This window comes from Ahaetulla prasina, chromosome 6 (assembly GCF_028640845.1).
Source record: "Ahaetulla prasina isolate Xishuangbanna chromosome 6, ASM2864084v1, whole genome shotgun sequence".
In the NCBI taxonomy this organism is placed as follows: domain Eukaryota; kingdom Metazoa; phylum Chordata; class Lepidosauria; order Squamata; family Colubridae; genus Ahaetulla; species Ahaetulla prasina.
In genome coordinates, this window is record NC_080544.1 from 45,950,208 (window position 1) to 45,969,894 (window position 19,687).

The window sequence follows — 19,687 nt, forward strand, 5'->3', positions numbered from 1 at the left end:
ATAGCTAATTGGAATTGTCTATTTTCCCATTTAATATATGACTCGCAAAAACTCAGATCTCTTCGATCTAGACCCAAACCATTATATTGGTTTTAATTACCAACTCTTCACTCCATTTAGGAAAAAAGGAACAGAACTGATATCAATTTTTTTTATGTTAAATAGTATATACTTACTATAAAATGTTATAAACTATACCATAAAATAAAATGTAAAATATAATAGTTTATATTTTAAAATATACAACAAAGTATATAAATATATTTTATATAAATAAATACACATACATCTAAATATTTAAAATATATAATACAACTATACATAACAATATACATTATATAATACTATAAAATTTTATGCGTATACATATTATATTTTAAAAGTAGTCGGTAGCACCTTTTCTGAGGAACAAATTTTATTTAAAGTCATAAGCTTTGATGAATCATGAAAAGAGCTACCTGACTCCTCATTTTTTGCCACTATAGACTAACACTGCTCTCCTCCTACAATACCATCTATGTAGTAATCATACATGCATACCTAATGTACCTTTCTGTTTAGTGGCAACAGAAAAGGAACTAGGGATATAGAACACACAGTAGCTGTAGCTGTAGCTGTAGCTGTTATAATGCATTGGCCACTTAAAAGGAATTTGCTGAGTCAAGAAGTGCAAATAACATTATATTGTACTTGTAGAATAATATTCAAGTACCTAAATCAGCTCATATTCTTGATTTTTCAAGTGAAAGTTTCACAACAGCACTGCACTCTTTTTTATTCAAGTTACAGTGACCATGAATAAATAGAACCAAGATGGTAGAATGGTTAGGCATTGAACAAGGATTAAGTAAAATAAGTTTCATGTCAGCCATAAAAGGTTGCTGCAAGACTGTTTGTCAGCCTAACTTACTCATTGGCTAGGTATTCAGTTCAGTATATGAATTCAGAATGCCATTCAGTTCGAAATCAGAAGAGAAGCATTCTAATCTCAAATCACCGGAGTCAATGCTGTTAAATCATCTTTTCTTCTTAAGAAGAATGTTAAGAAGAATGCTAACCCCATGCTCTCTTTGGGATTCTACACTGTCCACTCTGTCTTCTGAGGAAATGAAACAGAGATCTAAATGTAAGGCTCTTCAGTATTCTAATATATGTTGGGACAATCTTGGGAGACTACGTTGCATTAACAGAGGGATAGAATCAAGATCTTGTGAAGTACCACTTTATAATGCCTTGGTAAGACCATGCTTGCAATATTGCATCCAGTTTTGCCATGATCAGGGATGGGCTTCAAAAATTTTAGCAAGCGGTTCTCTGCCCAGTTGCTGGGTGGGCATGGCCATGATGGGCATGGCCTAGTCGACCTCCTGCACCATGGTGGAGGAGGTGTTTTTGCCCTTTCCTTGAGCCTCTGGAGGCAAAAACAACCTCCCTAACCTCCGGAGGCCCTCTGGAGGCCAGAAATGGGCCCTTTTCCAGCCTTCCCGAATTTCTGATAGGTCCGTTTTTCACCCTCCCCGAGCTTCCGTGCATACCCTGCACTTATCTGCATCCAAAATGGGTCGCGTGGGGACTCCTGGAAGGGGTGGGTGATCGGGGGACAGCCAGGACTAGAATTTGGGGGTTCTCCAAACTTCACAGAATCTTAGCTAGGGGTTCTCCCAAACCCCTGCAAACCCCCAGCAGCCCACTTCTGGCCTTGATATAAAAATATGTCGAGTCTCTAGGAAGAGTGCAGAGAAGAGCAACCATGATTAGGGAGGCTAAAACATATGAAGAACAGTTGCAGGAATTGGGTATGTCTAGTTTAATGAAAAGAAGAACTAGAGTTGACATGACAACAGTGGTCCAATATCTAAGGGGTTGCCACAAAAGAAGAGGAGGGTGTCAACCTTTTTTCAAAGCACCTGAAGCAATGGATGGAAAGTATTGCTGTTTAAATGTTAAACTATTAAATATTAAACTCATGTTTAAACTATGTTTAAACTATTGCTGTTTAAATCAATTCAAACTGATTGAGAGCCAACTTAGAACTGAGAAGAAATTTCCTGGCAGACCAATTAATCAGTGGAACAACTTGCTTCCAGAAGTTATGGGTGCTCCAACACTGGAGGTTTTTAAGAAGAAATTGGACAATCATTTGTCTGAAATGGTATAGGGTCAGTGGTGGGTTGCCCCCGGTTCGGACCAGTTCTATAGAACCGGTAGTAAAACCGGCAGGAAGTTCTGCCCACTGACCCAAATGTCATCAAAACTCTTCTGAGCATGCGCAGAAGCTTCTGTGGGCACGATGCGAACCGGTAGTAAAGGTAAGTAGAACCCAACCCTGTATAGGTTCTCCTGCCTGAGCAGGGTTTGGACTAGAAGACCTCCAAGATCCATCCCAACACTGTTATTCAGTGGAAACTGAATAAAACTGGCCTCTGCAACAGTTTTACATATATTTAAAAACAATGGTATCTTCCCTCAACTTTCTCTTCTCCTACCAGAGCTGATTTTTATATCAATTACTTTAGATACAGAGATTAATTCCTGTCACCAAAGAGAACATTTCACCAGGGAGGCCTAAGAATACATCCAAAGGCCTTCGGCAATCTAGATTCAGAAGGACGTGATTTTGAGGATCGAATATGAATAAAGGCAGTGAAAATCTAGAGCATGTCTCCTTTAAAAATGACAACTGATCCCACTTTTATGATTTTGTATTACACATTGCCCATTTGCAGATAAAATCATAACATTTATAAAATGTCACCTCTAGAAGGACTCTGGTTCAGTTCTGCCAGCTACATATTTTGCTGCCTGCATTATATTCCTTGTATTACCTCATCTGGAATGAACACAGAGCTACTTTCCTTCCTGTACATTTCTATGATTTATACAAATACTTCTGCAGCTATATTACGTTTTATTTTTATCTTCCACATTTTATTGGCACCAAACTACTTGTGCATTTACAGTGCTCCCATGCGTATTTACCTATTTATACCATGATTATGTCTTGAAAGCTATCTCATGCTCAGTTACTTTCCCACTTTCTTTTGCTTTGAACATTAAACATTGTGTATTTTCAAATCGTTTTCACATAATGCCTGATAAGTGAATTTGTTCTCTCATTCTCTCTCTCTGGTTATTTTTGCTGTGTCAGTAGTGTTGCTTTCTGGAGTGTTCATTTTTGCAGTTATCACAAGTTGCACATGGTTGTGCAACATGGCGATATCTATCTCTATCTTTATCTATCCCTATCTTTATTGCAATACGAAAACAGAAGCTTTTATTCCTTTACTAGCTGCATTAATAATGTTAAGTGAGTCTATTTCTTCACAGGAGTATTGAACATCTACATACTGTACAATGTCTTGATGTGGCACCATAACCCACATTGCTTGGTTTCCATGAGGCGTTGGGTTTCAGAAATAGCCTGCTCTCTTGACTTAAAAACCAAAAGAAGGATTCAAGAAAATATCAAAAATTTACCCCTTGACAATTCAACACATATAGAATGAGTATCTGAACAAGCATTCAGTGTAAAGTTTATGTAAAGATGCCTTTGGGAGGATACATACAATTTGTACACTAACATGAACATATTTACAATCTCTATGCATAGAAAATGGATGAAGAATGCCGTAGTTGTCCAACAAAATTAGATTGGGTGTATATTAATAATATGCCCATTTAATGTTGGACAAACTATTAAAGAGAATTCTTCTCCACATACAGGTGGTCCTCAACTTACGACCACAATTGAGCCCAAAATTTCTGTTGCTAAGCAAGACAATTTGTTGTGACCCAGACCTGAGCAGGTAGCAACAAACGCAGTCCTTAATGAAAATAAACTTTATTCAAGCAGCTGGGAATTGACCCATTCCCAGCATCGTGAAACTCAAAAGAAAACAAAGGCTTTTCACACAAAACAGTCTGTCATTATCTGCAATCTGGTTCAATTTAGATAATTGCCAAAGTCTTTGCAGATAAGCGTCTCGAGCAGAGAATGGAGAGCTGCCAAAGTCTTCTCACAGAAACATCCAGAGCAGAGAATGGTACAAGCGCAGCTCCAATGTTGTTTTCCGGCAAACTGAGACACCTTATGGGAGGAGCCAATTATCTCTTGGCCCTACCCCCGAGGTGACCTCTCTGCTTGAGCTGCTACTGCCTCTTGGCAGCTCTTCTCATTCGGGCATTAGGGACAGGCTCTCTCAGTTCCTCCTCCTCCTCCTCCTCGCTACTCTCGGCCTCTGGAGGCTCTGGAGTCCGCAGCTCGCTCTCACTACTCTCAGGCCCTGGAGGCTCTGGAGTCCACACCCCATTTCTAGATGGTCCTAGCCTCGCCTCCGCCTCATCACTGTCCGATTCTGCCACCAGCACCGTAGGCTGCTGACAGACCACAATACAATTGTTAAGTGAGTTTTGCCCCATTTTGCAACTTTTCCTGCAACAGTTCTTAAGTGACTCACTGCAATTGTTAAGTTAATAACACAGTTGTTAAATGAATCTTGCTTCCCTATTGATTTTGCTTGTCAGAAGGTTGCAGCAAATGATCATATGGCCCCAGGAAACTGCAACCATGTTGTGGCTCCCACCCCTGAACCTGGCCCCATGCCCGAAAGTGCCTTGGAGCCAGGCCTGCTGCCAGAAAGTGACTTGGACAGTGAGGGGGAAGGGCCATCAGGACTTACCTCAGAAGCACTGGCCTCCCTGGCTCAGCTCCAGGAGCCAGAAGCAGGCCAGGTGAAAGAGATAATGAGGCCTCCGTCCCCTGACTCTTTCCCCCCCCCCCAGGCTACACCTGCAGACCCAGCTGACAGCAATCAGGATTGGCTGAATCCTAGGTTTCGTAGGCAGGAGAGAAGGGAACAACAGAAGCAGGGGAGGGGCAGGCCTAGGAAGTGCTGAGTCATGGAGCCACACCCCACAGGATATAAAAGGCATCAAGAGCTGGTGTGTCTCTTTGTATCAGGCAAATCCACAGATTGACTAGAGCTGAAGATTGTGACTCACCAGCGTCTTGGCAGCTAATGAGGGCTCTTGGCAGACGCTGGCTCTTTTGCTGCCAGAGCTGATAAGAGCCGGCTAATTAAGCCATCGTTCAGACGGAGGTGAGGAGGACATAACAAACCATCATAAATATGTGTAGGTTGCCAAGTGTCTGAATTTTGATCACGTGACCATAGGGATGATGCAATGGTCTTAAGTCACTTCTTTCAGTGCCATTATAATTTCGCACAGTCACTAAATGAAATGTTATAAGCCGAGGACTATCTGTAACTCTTTTTACAGATTCTTCACTGAGAAAAAGTATGCATAGAGTATGAAGAAAGAGAAGGATGATGTGCTAAAATTACCTCTGCCTGTGTAAGTCCCATTGGCTCCTTCCCAATGTACTTGGTGCTACTACTCATGTGCAGTTATGAAAATATTATACCCATTTTCTTAGCATTTCATGTAGGTATTTTTTTTTGATCAAGGTAATGCAACCAGTAGTGTGCATGATATTTGGACAAGGCTAATACCATAGTATGGTCCCATACTCCTAATATATTTTCTATGCTTGGGGAACATATAATGATATTCTCAATGTATGTAATAGTTCAAATGTATGTACTATATATATTGTTATAATGTAATGTATATATTGTTCTATATAATAATTAAAATATATTGGTAGGTGTATATTGTTATAATATAATATATATGGTTGTATATAATAATTCTAGTGTATGTATATATTGTTATAATATAATGCATATATTGTAGACAATAGTTCAAATGCATGTTACCAGTTGTGGCTGTGTATAAAATTGTGTCATATCACATTGTCTTGGATGTGTACTAGAGGCAGTGCACATCCTTTTCAACCCCAGAAACTCTAGGAGGGAGCTGAAGTATAAATAGCCATGTTAGAAAATCTTACTAACAATATTTTGCTAGGAAGCTGTAAAAAAAATTAGGGGTAGAGGTTTTGCAGCAAGCAATGACAGAAAAAGGGATGCCCTCAGTAAAAAGAGACAGGTAGAATGCACACAAGCTCAGAGGCCAGCCCATATGAGAAAATATGAGCAGCCTAAGGCCATCCACTGTGCTTATAACTCAGCAATGGCTTTACTAGCCAAATGGCTCTAGGGGGGACATTTGGCCTTTTGTAAAATGTGGTGGAAAATTTTGACCTAACAATAAATTATTTGGACATCTAGAGGGGTTGCAACTTCAAGCTCTGGCTTGGACTATGTTTCAATAATACCCCAACAACATGTCCACATACCTCCTGGAAAATTTCAGGCTCTAAGTAGACCCTAATCAATGAGTTACCAAGTCCCCCCACACACTCATGCCTCCCAAATGTAGGCTCCTATATCAAAGCATTCTCGACAAGGGAGGAAAGGCTATTTAGAAGAGACGACTTATAAACCAAACCCAGGTAATTCTCAGAGGATTCCTGTGAACAAAAATACTTTGGGGAATGGAACCTAAATCTCATTGAAATTCATGACAGCGTTACCAACAGAGCTCCCCTTAATATTTTTGAAGAGTTCTTTGGGGAAATATAGCTATTTGAAACTAAAACTAAAGGTTTCATCTTATTTTATGGTATCAATATTTCTCATCAGCAGTCACTGCAGAGTGACAATAATTTATCGTTCACAGGGCAGTATTCCAGAAATGTGACTTTTCCTCTCTACAAATCCCCACAGAACCAAATTTCTAAAACTGTATATTTGCAGGGTGGGTGGAACTGAGCAAAGGAGGGATTTTACTTGAATTTATGTATATACAGTACTCTCCTTTCCGGGCATTGTATATAAATTCTCGATGGCCATCTAAGGCATAATCCTAAACATATTTGCAGATGCCGCTTGTTTCAGAAGGACTTTTATTAATGTCTGAGGTAAGCAACTTTTGGGCTCTAGGAGCACATTCATATGTATACACTTAAATCAGAAACACATTAACCTCTGTAATGGAAATTATTAGTGATTTCAGTCATTTACATCAGGAGTTTCCAACCTTGGCAACTTTAAGACTTGTGGACTTCAACTCCCAGAATTTCCCCAACCAGCATGGTTAGTTGGGGAATTCTGGGAGTTGAAGTCCACAACTAACAACCTACTCTCCAATAAACAATTTGGTTTCAGGAAAAAATTATCATGTAACTTACAACTTCTCCACTGTAAAAACATATGGACTACAAATCTTGATCAAGGCAAAACAATAGATGCAATCTACATAGACTTCTGCAAAGCTTTTGACTCAGTAGTACACAATAAACTTCTCCTAAAACTAATATCCTATGGCATCTCAGGACCCCTTCACAATGGATATCTGCTTTTCTGTCTAACAGACAACAAGTGGTCAAAATTGGCAATGCTTTATCAAATCCTGTTCCTGTCAAGAGTGGCATTCCTCAAGGCAGCGTCCTTGGCCCGCACTCTTTATACTATACATTAATGATCTTTGTGACCATATCTCAAGTAATTGTGTTCTCTTTGCTGATGATGTCAAACTATTTAACACCACAGACAATACATCTATCATTCAAAAAGACCTTGATCATCTAACCACTTGGTCTAAAAATTGGCAGCTCCAAATCTCAACCAGCAAATGCTCAGTCTTACATATAGGAAAAAAGAACCCAAACACTAAGTACATACTAGATGGACATTACCTTACAGATTACCCCCATCCCGTTAAAGACCTTGGAGTTTTCACATCAAATGATCTAAGTGCCAAAGCCCACTGCAACTACATAGCAAAAAAAGCTCTAAGAGTTATAAACCTAATCTTGCGTAGCTTCTTTTCCAAAAACACCACACTACTAACCAGAGCATATAAAACATTTGCTAGACCAATTCTAGAATACAGCTCGCCTGTTTGGAACCCTCACCACATCTCTGACATCAATACAATTGAACGAGTCCAGAAATATTTTACAAGAAGAGTTCTCCATTCCTCTGAAAACAATAAAATACCTTATCCCACCAGACTTGAAATCCTAGGCTTAGAAAACTTGGAACTCCGTCGCCTTCGACAAGACCTAAGTTTAACTTACAGAATCATCTATTGTAATGTCCTTCCTGTTAAAGACTACTTCAGCTTCAATTGCAATAATACTAGAGCAACTAATAGATTTAAACTTAATGTCAACCGCTTTAATCTAGATTGCAGAAAATATGACTTCTGTAACAGAATTATCAGTGCTTGGAATACTTTACCTGACTCTGTGGTCTCTTCTCATAATCCTAAAAGCTTTAACCAAAAACTTTCTACTATTGACCTCACCCCATTCCTAAGAGGACCATAAGAGGCGTGCAAAAGTGCACAAATGTGCCTACCGTTCCTGTCCTATTGTTTTTCTTTTCTTCTTCCTATCTATCTATATATATATGTGTATATATATATATATATATGCTTATACCTCCTTATATTTACTCATATATGTGTTTATATACTATATAATCTTTTTGCATGATACCTACATATATTGTTGTGACAAAATAAAATAAATAAATAAATAAAATAAATCTTAAAATTGCCAAGTTTTGAGACCTCTGATTTACATGACTCCTTTTGGGTTTTTTCCTACAATTTTTTTATTGGTTTCAAGGGCTAATAAGCTCTTTATCTTTAATATTAAGAAATTTCAATGGTTATTGGGAAGTAGAATATTACAGTTGTGAGGAGACAGAAGATTTTCCCACTCAGGACAAAGTTAAAACTGCAGATCCACTGGTCTTTTGCTTTGGGGCCTTGCAGAAATAAGACCTTTCAGAAATCAATGATGGCAGCAAAAATGTAAAGTCAAGAAGGGGAGAGGATATAGTATTTTCAAATGCTATTGCAATTTGTATTGCAAGCCATACACAAGTTTCCAAGGTTTGGATATTTCAGCAAATTTTTAAAAGTACGACTGCCTCAAATTTGTAAAATAATTTCCTACTTCTGTTATGTTGTCAGATGCTGTCCAAAGCAAGGGCAATGTGGCAGGAGTAAACAATTCTTCTGAAAATAAATGGGCAACAGTTTTCCCTGCTCTGATGGAACTGAATAGCTCTCTATAGGCAATTCCCCATTTTTATGGATTAGTTGCAATTATGCATCTCCCTAAGCAATTTTAGAGTAGACGTCACCGTCACAATGATCATGCAAATACATTGCTAAGAGATAGAAGATTATTCTTGATTACCTCATCAGTTTAGCATATGAGGCACAATCTAAAAATTGATTTTCTCTTCCTATACTAACCATATGGGTTCATCACACTGACAATAATCCAAGGAAATCTGAAGAAGAAGAAAAATGCTACTTTGTTCTCTGTTAATTTAATATTTTGCTTGGATCTGTCCTCCTTAGCGTTTGGAAGGACTGGATTCAGAGGTATATCATGTTATGATCTCAAAGAGAATTTTTATCTAATGATGTATCATTGGTATAAAATGCCAGAGAAATAATCTAGAATGTATAAAGGAACTTGAATGTATGTTGGAAATGTGAACAGCATAAAAGGACATTTTATCATGCTTGGTGGCCATTTTAAAAAGGTAACAAAAACTTGGATCCAAATACATAAAGATTAATACTTAATTGAAGCCAGAACTCTTCCTTCTATGATTAATGAATAAACAGAAAAAAGGCATGGAAATTATTTCAGCATATGATCATAGCAGAAAATTACTGTATGAACAGAGATGGAAAGATCTGACACAATCCACTATATAGGAATGGTTGGTGAAGTTGACAGATTTTGATAAAATGGATATATTAACTTCTCTGATTAGACAAAGGACATTATATTTATTGCAAACTAGTAGCCTCTTATAATAATAATAATAATATTTTAATTTGTATACCGCCCTTCTCCCGAAGGACTCAGGGCGGTTTACAGCCAGGATAAAAACAGTAAAGACAAATACAATACTAAAAACATACATTAAAAAACTTATTAAATTTGGCCCAATTTTTAAAAATACAATCAATCCCGATAAAAATTAATAAAATTAAAACCCATAAAATTAACTAAAAAATTAAAATTCAAGCCAGTCCAGCAAGACGGAATAGATAAGTCTTAAGTTCACGGCGAAAGGTCCGAAGGTCAGGTAGTTGTCGAAGTCCAGGGGGAAGTTCGTTCCACAGGGTAGGAGCTCCCACAGAGAAGGCCCTTCCCCTGGGGGCCGCCAGCCGACATTGTTTGGCTGACGGCACCCTAAGGAGTCCCTCTCTGTGAGAATGCACAGTCGGTGGGAGGTAGTAGACGGTCCCGTAAATATCCCGGTCCTAAGCCATGGAGCGCTTTAAAGGTGGTAACCAATACCTTGAAGCGCACCCAGAAGACAACAGGCAGCCAGTGCAGTCTGCGCAGGATAGGTGTTACATGGGAACTCCGAACCGCTCCCTCTATCACCCGCGCAGCTGCATTCTGGACTAACTGGAGCCTCCGGGTGCTCTTGTAGACTTTTTGAGTAAAAATGAAAAAAGTGAACTTGGGATTTATGTTTTGGTGATTGGGCAGTGTAGATTATAGAAAGAAAAGTAAAATGATGTAATAAGAAAAAGATCAATATATATTTGTACTTATCAACTGCTGGGAACACTATTGAAAGCAACTAAAAGTTACTGAAAGAAATTTGTTCCTTTACAGAATTTTTTATTATTATTATTTATTATTATTTATTCAATTTTTATACCACCCTTCTCCCGAAGGACTCAGGGCGGTGTACAGCCAGGTAAAACAAACAATGTAATATACAATTAAAATACAAATTAAAAAACTTATTAAATAATTGGCCTAAAACTTTGGAACATGAAAACTAAAACCCACTAAAAATTACTAGTAAAAAATTTAAAACCAATAAAATTTAAAACCAATAAAATTTAAGTCAGCCCCGCGCGAATAAATAAGTATGTTTTTAATTCGCGGCGGAAGGTCCGAAGGTCAGGTATTTGGCGTAAGCCCGGGGGAAGCTCGTTCCAGAGGGTAGGAGCCCCCACAGAGAAGGATCTACCCCTGAGGGCCGCCAGCCCACATTGCTTGGCGGACGGCACCCTGAGAAGTCCCTCTCTGTGTGAGCGTACAGGTCGGTGGGAGGCATGAGGTAACAGCAGGTGGTCCCGTAAGTACCCAGGCCCTAAGCCATGGAGCGCTTTAAAGGTAGTAACCAAAACCTTAAAAATTTGATCACATGGAATAACAGGTACATGAATTTAGATTAAGTATGGCCAAAGAACTTTAAAGAAAAATATCTGCCAGTTATAGGGAGACTAAAATGTGATGTGGTTTTAATGGCATCTTGTTATGGAAGTTTAAATAATATGCATCGGGCTGTTGTTTTTCTCCATTCAACTTGCCTTTTTCTGTTAAAACAGTAAAAAAGAAAGCCTTTTCTGAAAAAAGAGGAAGTCACATTTGTTGGCTTCTCATATGAAGTACAAGGCATAGCCTGAAAGTCCTTTGGTATTTAATCCAAGCACAGAGGAACATTTATATTGCAGTAGCATTCAGATACAGAGCTGATATAGAAAATGATCGTGATTATTTGTACCTGTTCAGAAAATAGGCATCAAAAGACAAAAGATTAGTCAGGCCATAGATCCTCAAAACTTATACATTCTGAAGCAGCTTCATTAAACCTATATATTTTTAAGGGATGGAAGGATATTGTATGATATGATACAATTTTCTGAGGCAAAGGGGTGGGTGTGCTTTTTTTTTCTTTGAAAGATCACTGCCAGATACCGTACTTTAGCCATCTGTCCATTTTCATTTTTATTGTTTTCCCATTAACTTTATCCATCCATCTGTTCATCTGTGTAAACCCATTTTTTAAAATTTTAATTTTTATTTATGGACTGACCTTAATAAACTCTCCTCAAGTACCCTGTGTTTATCACTGTCATGGATGAAAACATTATTAATGGCAGGCGAATTGAAGAGGGAAGATGACGACCCTTTAAATTCCTTTTCAGCTGACTGGACTGGAGCAACTCAGCTGGTTGGAGGAGCGTCGGATCAATAAGGTCAGAGATCAGTCACTGTTCCCAGGGCTTCTATCATCCTCACCATTGCCAGTTAACAATGCCTGCAGGTAGACTACTGCACTTTCTACATTTATGAATTGCCTGGCTTCATACTGCAGGATTTTGAAATTACACACAGACACGCACGCACACACACGGACACACACACACAGACACCAAGAGGGGGAAGGGAGGATCAGAAATATATATAAGAAACAAATATACAAAGGAACTGATAGTATATTTTCAGAGATTGCAAGAAATACCATTGCCTTTCCCTTACTCAGTACTTTTCAAAGTGATATTGGACTACAACTCACTTTAGCCCCAGGCAATAGAAATTTTGGGCTGTGTTGGTAATTTTAGTCCAAAATATTTTCTTAATGTTTAGATTGTTCTTTACTTAGAAGCCTCAATACTCCCAAGTAGTAGAGCCTTTTTACTTATTTATTGGATTTTTATCCCGCCTTTATTGCTTTTATAAATAACTCAAGGTAGTAAACGTACTTAACACTTCTTCCTTCTCCTATTTTTCCCACAATAACAGTCCTGTGAGGTGGATTGGGCTGAGAGAGAGTGACTGGCCTAAAGTCATCCAGCTGGCTTTCATGGCTAAGGTGGGACTAAAACTCTAGTGCACTGATTTCTAGGCTAGCACCTTAACCACTAGACCAGTGGTTCTCAACCTTTATAGTGCTGCGACCCCTTTAATACAATTCCCCACGATGTGGTGACCCCAACCGTAAAATTATTTTCGTTTTGAATTTATCGCGCCTGAAGCTGTATTGTCTAGCGATCTGAACTGCTTGCGATTGCCTTGAGGACGGAGGCATTAAAGCGGAGACTTCTCCCTTATTAAGTGTATCGCGCCTGAAGCCACATTAGGCTAGCGATTGGGAGTGATTGCAGCTGGCTTGAGAGGGAGACATCAGAGCAAAGATTTCTCTCTTTTTTAATTCATCGCGCCTGAAACCGAATTCGGCTAGCGATTTGAGGAGCCTGCAGCTGGTTTGTAGAGTCAACCATTGGAGCGTTATTCTTTGACTTGCAAGTATACTTCCCATATTTCCGATGGTCTTAGGCGACCCCTGGCAAATCGTCATTCGACCCCCAACAGGATCCTGACCCACAGGTTGAGAACCGCTGCACTAGACCAAACTGGTTCTCATCCGTTCTTGCTTGATCTAGCTTTGTATGATATAAGTGATTGGGGTGTGATATATATCTTGAGAAGAATGCTTTGGTGGATGATATATAATGGTATAATGATATATACCAGAGTTCATAAAATGGTATTGATATGACTTGAGACTCAGTAACAATTATAATTTCAAACGGAAGAAAAATTTACTGAGATCAAAACCATTCTTTCTTGGGAAAGAATGGTACAAGAGAATGTATCATCTTGCAGTTACATTCAGTTAAAATTGGAATCCTTAGAAAATTAGGGCATGTTGGCAAACAATTTTTCCCACTCGATTCCAGGTTTTTCGCGATTAAAAAAATACAAAAAGATCATAGACATAATTCAGATGCATTTCTAAGCATGGAGCAAAATGCAGAGGAAAACAGAAATGAAGATTCATGAAGAGATGGTTGGAAAGAAAGACATGTGCTCCTTTAGGCTAGAGGTAGGAAACTATGGCCCTGGCTCAGGAACTCTGGGAGTTGAAATCCACAGGTCATAAAGGTATCATAGTTCCCCACCTATGGCCAAGGATCCCCCACCTATGGCCAAGGGTTGCCAAACTTGGCAATTTTAAGACTAATGGATTTGGCTGGCTGAGGAATTCTGGGAATTGAAGTCCACAAGTCTTAAAGTTGCCAAGTTTGGAGACCCGTGCTTTAGGCTAACTTATCATCTTGTTTTCCATCCCATTGGTCTGTTCATAGCAAATGGTTATATATCTCCGGTATATAAGTGTGGAATTGAGTGACAGTGGGGTGAAGCTTTGGCACGGTACAAAATAATAATCTTTCAAAGCTTTTTTTAAAAGTCTGTGATAGTCTTCTTTGTTCATGTCGTCTACCTGAGCATAGAAGTTATGGAATATGGCTTCAATTTATAATATTTTCTTCAATGGAACATACTGGGACTTTCTTATTGTAAAAGAGTACAAGATATATTGATACAATAAATAATTCATTTATTAAAATGTTATGCACTGGCAATACATATGCTACTCAGGCAGACACCATTCTTATTCACTGGATTAAAATAAAGTTTGCATTTATGTGTGTATTGTGTATGTGTAAATGCTTGTGCACAGCACAATCACACTTTCTGTTATTATAGTCTGCCTCAATAAAATTAGTTTTAACATAGAATAGAATAGAATAGAATAGAATAGAATAGAATAGAATAGAATAGAATAGAATAGAATAGAATAGAATAGAATTTTATTGGCCAAGTGTGATTGGACACACAAGGAATTTGTCTTGGTGCATATGCTCTCAGTGTACATAAAAGAAAAGATACGTTCATCAAGGTACAACATTTACAACACAATTGATGGTCAATATATCAATATAAATCATAAGAATTGCCAGCAACAAGTTATAGTCATTAACTTCCCTATGGAGTTAATTTGGCTACCTAGTAAGGTAGAGGAAATTTTTTAAAAGTGCATAGTCAGCTGATCTCAAGATACCAAAGATGAAGAGAAAGCTGAAAACTGCATTCCCACTTTCAGCATTGAAAGAAACACTTGAAGAAGATTTAAGAGTGCACTGCTCAAGTATGAGCATCTATAATCCAGCCTTCAATTATAACTAGCATTATAATTATTGAGCTAATTTTGGTGGTAACTATATCTTTAACAGCAGTTGGATCTAGAACATATAGCAGGATGTTATCACATTACATTTGCAGTTATAGTTATTATAATTCACAAGCTATTTGGTTTGTTCTATGAGCAGAACCATCATGGTTAGTGTCTCTTCCTCCTTTTAGTTTATGATGAAGCATGAGCAACAGTGCTTATTAGGCATAATTGTACTATTCTATTATGCATGATAATAAGTTCTAGGGACTCAGTTATCTCATCCAGCAAGTAAAGTATAATTTCTGTACTTTGAATCAGGTTTTACTAATCTTATTCCCATTATTCAACTTCATCTCCTAAATGAAAAATAGACTGCAAATGTCAGGGTTCCAAGGAGCACCCCCAACGAAATAAAGCTCTGAGGCTTGACGTTACTCAAAGTTCCAATTTATTAGAGATAAATTGGAAGGCAATTTTCTCTTTTGCTTCTTAACTGCCAGCAAAAACAGGTGACAAAAAAGGCTGTCTGTGTTTCTATTTAGTGGTCATCCAAATTTTGCAGTCTGAATATGTTAGGCCCATGTCAATATGATTTACAAGTAGTTGCCAATTTATAAGCACTTGTTTAGTGACACTTTGAAAAGTTACAATGGCACTGAAAAGGAACTTATGATTGGTTTTCATTCTTAAGACTGTTGCAGCAACCCCATGATCACGTGACCAAAATTTGGGTGCTTGGCAACTGGCATGTATTTATGAAAGTTGCATGTGATCATTATTTGTAACCTTCCCAGCCAGCTTCCGACAAGCATAATCAATGTGGGAAACCAGATTTGCTGAATGACATCATTCACTTAACAACTGCAGTGATTTGCTTAACAACCGTGGCAAAAAAAGTCATAAAGTGGGGCACAACTCATTTAACAATGTCCTGCTTAGCCCCAGAAATCTTGGGCTCAGTTGTCGAGGACTAGTTATACTAGATATCGGAGAGCCCAGGAGCACACCTGGCCATCTGCCTGAAACACATTCTGATTTGTTCAGCTAGTCTTCTGACTGTATCACAATTCGTTTAAGAATACGACTGTAGAAGAATGTAATATTCTGCCACATCCATGAAACAGACATTTCAAAACAGCCTTTCAAAATGGAGCAAAATATATGTTGCATGTGTGCAGGTTGTGATTGGATTAGACTTCTACTATTCTTCTCTCCACCTTGAACATGGATAAATCGATATAATAATAGCACTACTTATTTATAGGCAAACATATAAATAGGCTAACTAAATATATAGTATCTACATAGATACTTACGATATCTTTAGAAGTTGAAATTAATTTCAACTTAGCATTAATTTCAAAATCACATATTTCATGGAGAAAATTGAGTTCTGATTTATGGAAAATAATGGTTTAAAGGTGGCTATAAATGTTTTATGAGTCCAGCAGGTTGACAGAAGAGCAAAGCTTGCTGCGCAGACAAAAAGGGATTTTTTTTAATTCAGACAGCTTAAAATAGCTTCGACAAACATTTGGCAAATATATACCTTGTGTTTTATCTGTGAATGTTATATCCATGTCTTTATTTTCTGTTAGTGGCACTGTTTGTTCAGGATCTGTGTGTTTATCTCTGCATGTTTAAGCCTTGTATTCATAGTGACACTGAAACCAAAGATGGAAAATTATGACAATGCTGAACTTTATGGCATGCATCTTAATACTCGCAGAGCCATGTAAAAAAATGAGCCATGGAAATGTTTAATCTAATATCTACCATTTTGACAGTGAAATAAACAAGAGATGTTCATAGGATGGTTTGCGACCCTTTAACTTCATTCAGTCACTTTGCTTCTGAGCCATGGTTATCTGCAGGAGATGGCCATAAAACAAAGTTGTAGAAGAATGTGTCAAACGTAGGGCTTCCCTAAATTAAAGTCAAAGGCACAGATTAATACATTTAATACATTCCAGTCATGAGTGAAGTACTTATAGCAGCACAACGTGCTCCTTCAGTGACATCATTCATAGGAATGAACTACAGCTAACAGTGACAAGCTGGAAAAATGCCCCCACTTTTCAAACTGTACAAATGGCATTTGGACACAGTAACTCAAAACTGGACACTTCATTTCAAGTTTAAAGCTAGTGGCCCAGTCAAAAGCTATTACTCCATCTTCTTTATTTGTAGTCCATGCTTTTGTGCTCTTTAAGAATCAAATAAATACTGGTGTAATGGTTAGCAACTGCCACTTCAACGAAAAATACTGTTAAATTCACCAATAAGTCTTCTTTCTACATGTTCAGATTTATGACAGAAGAAGTGGAGCCATTCCTATTACGATGTCTGGATAGGGTTTCCTTTCCTTAATACAGGAGGCACGCTTTAGAGATAAAGGTTTAAGCCTGATCTACTTCTTCTTTGTTTCTCTATAATGTCTCTTTTTTCTCTCGAGAACTATGAAGTAAACAGTCAATACTTATTTTGCTCTCTATGATTTGCTCTCTATGATTTTCACAAAATCATAGAGAGCTGATCCACTCTGCCTCAAGATTTAGTCCAAAGTGCATAATCTCATTGAGACACCAGTGTCCTTTCCTATTTGTGCGTATGTGTGTGCATGTGATTATCAAAAAGGGCTTATTATTATCCTGAATACAAAGCTTTGAACGCTTCCATTTATTTTAATGACACCCTGGAAGACTGCATGCAGGCATGAGTGGGAGCAGAAGGGAGAGAATCTATATATAGACATGGCTACTTTATTGATCGCTTTCGACTTCAAGTCTTTGATAGCCCTCTTTTTTCCCATTAGAAAGGTGCAATGAAACTCCATGAAAGATGAAAGCCATGTGCAGAATAACCTATTTTTGAACATCGCCTTGCATGCATGCCTGCTGTTAAAAATCTTAAAAAACACTTGTGAGCCAAGAAAGAGAGTAATTGCTTACAGGAAAGAGCCTGTGGATAGTATTTATTGCCATGGAAAAAGAGACAATTACTCTAGAGTTAGTCCTACCATATGACTACTGGTTTCTTCCACTTGCCCACATTCCTCTACCTGTTTGAAATGCCTTTATTTGCTAGGGGAATTTGGATCGGCTCCAATCTTATGTAAATTGCTGGTTTGGTTGAGATGATCTGAGATTTAAATACAAAGAGAGGCAGGTTTTGGAAGTGGGAGAAAGGGAAGAAGAAAATTCAAATTAGAACAAAAACCATTAGAAGACTAGTTGAAAAAACCTCTTCTAAGGGATCAGCCCTTGACTGCCTTTCTTCCATTTTCACTTGTAGGGCTCTCAGAGAACACACTCAGTTGTAACGTGTCCTCTGACTAAAGTTAGTTTAGGACTAGGTTTAGTTAGCCACATTCTTTGGCTTCAGTAGGTCCATAGGTATTTATTTATTTATTTATTTTATTAAATTTCTATACCGCCCTTCTCCCGAAGGACTCAGGGCGGTGTACAGCCAGAATAAAAACACAGAATATATACAATTAAAAGAATTTAAAATGAACTATTACTATACCGCCGATAATTAAAACATTTAAAAATTTAAAATATTATTAAACCCCCAATTTAAAATCAACTATTTATGCCAGTCCTGCTTGAATGAATAAATATGTTTTAAGCTCACGACGAAAGGTCCGAAGATCAGGCAGTTGACGTAAGCCAGGGGGGAGTTCGTTCCAGAGTGTTGGTAGTAGTAGTAGTAACTCTCCCCATTACAGTCCATCATATCAACTATGTTAACTGCTTATTATCAAATTACCACTAAACAGGTTTTTTTAAAAATCAGGCGGCTTTTGAAAGACTATTGTGTGACATTTATTTGATTAATTAGGTTAATAAGAATTTAAGGTCGCCAACCAAATTAAAACACAAAGCATAATGCTAAAAAGTTTAAAATGTTAATAAAATTACTTGTATACTCAAATAACAAATAAAATCCTGGAAAAGTGACATGTCTTTACAAATGTTCTGAATTCTTTGACAGCAGAGGCCAAATAGCTGTCTGCAAAATGTATTCCTTAAGTTGAGGAGCAATGCAGTAGAAGGATCTCTTCTCTTCCATGTTCCAGAAAGATGTCCTGCAAGTGCAGGAACCTCTCTAAAAGAACCTTTCCTGTAGATCTTAACAGCTAGAGATATTCAGAATGGAGGGGCAGTCCTGCAGCTAATCAAGCCTTAAGCCTTTTAATGTTTGAAGGTCAGTGCTCTGACTTTAAATTGGATTGTAAGAACTTGGCAACCAATATACAATTTTAGGTGCAGGGATCGTGTGATCTCTGTACCTTCTACTGGTATTCAGCCTAGCTACTGCATTTAGCATGAGCCAAACTTTTGCACACTTTTTAAAAGTAACCCTACATAAAGCATATTGAAATAAGCAAAATAGGATATAACCAAGAGAACGCTCTTTCCCCAGAGGTAGGCCAAGCCCCCACTGTCTCACCTTCTCTAAAGGCATAAAAACATGGCTCTGCACCGTTGCTTGGGGCATGCTGATGAGCACACAGCGTAGGCCTGATTAGTGACCTAAAAGCCTTCCATCCACCTCTTAATCAATTTTTAACATCCCTTGCCTCTTCTAAATTTTACGTATTGTTTTTGACACTTTTAATATTTTATTGTACATTACCTACAGTTCCTCTCTGAGGGAGATGGACAGTTCTCAAATATGTGTGTGTGTGTGTATTAAAATTCATATCCTGGTATTGTAATTTGTTTATTGGTGTACACCAACAATGAGTTTTAAAGAATTGAAATACATCAACAAAACCAATGACTTAGTTGCATGTTTTGATTGTTGTTGAATTTGGTCTAATATGTTACTTGCTCAGCTAAGGATATGGTGGTATTATAATGATTTTAAAGCATTTGCTGATCATAACTGAAGAAAACCCTTGAGTA

The 19,687-nt window shown here is 37.9% G+C and overlaps 1 long non-coding RNA gene across 1 annotated transcript in view; it reads right to left on the bottom strand.

Moving 5' to 3' along the window:
• The window catches only part of LOC131201501 (uncharacterized), an 18,444-nt gene extending 195 nt beyond the window's left edge, over positions 1-18,249 (bottom strand). The window contains exons 1-2 of the long non-coding RNA XR_009155874.1: positions 16,551-18,249; positions 16,324-16,438 (exon numbers count right to left, since the gene is read on the bottom strand). This is a non-coding gene — a long non-coding RNA (uncharacterized LOC131201501). The remainder of the gene's footprint in view (positions 1-16,323; positions 16,439-16,550) is intronic.
• Positions 18,250-19,687: the final 1,438 nt, after the last annotated feature.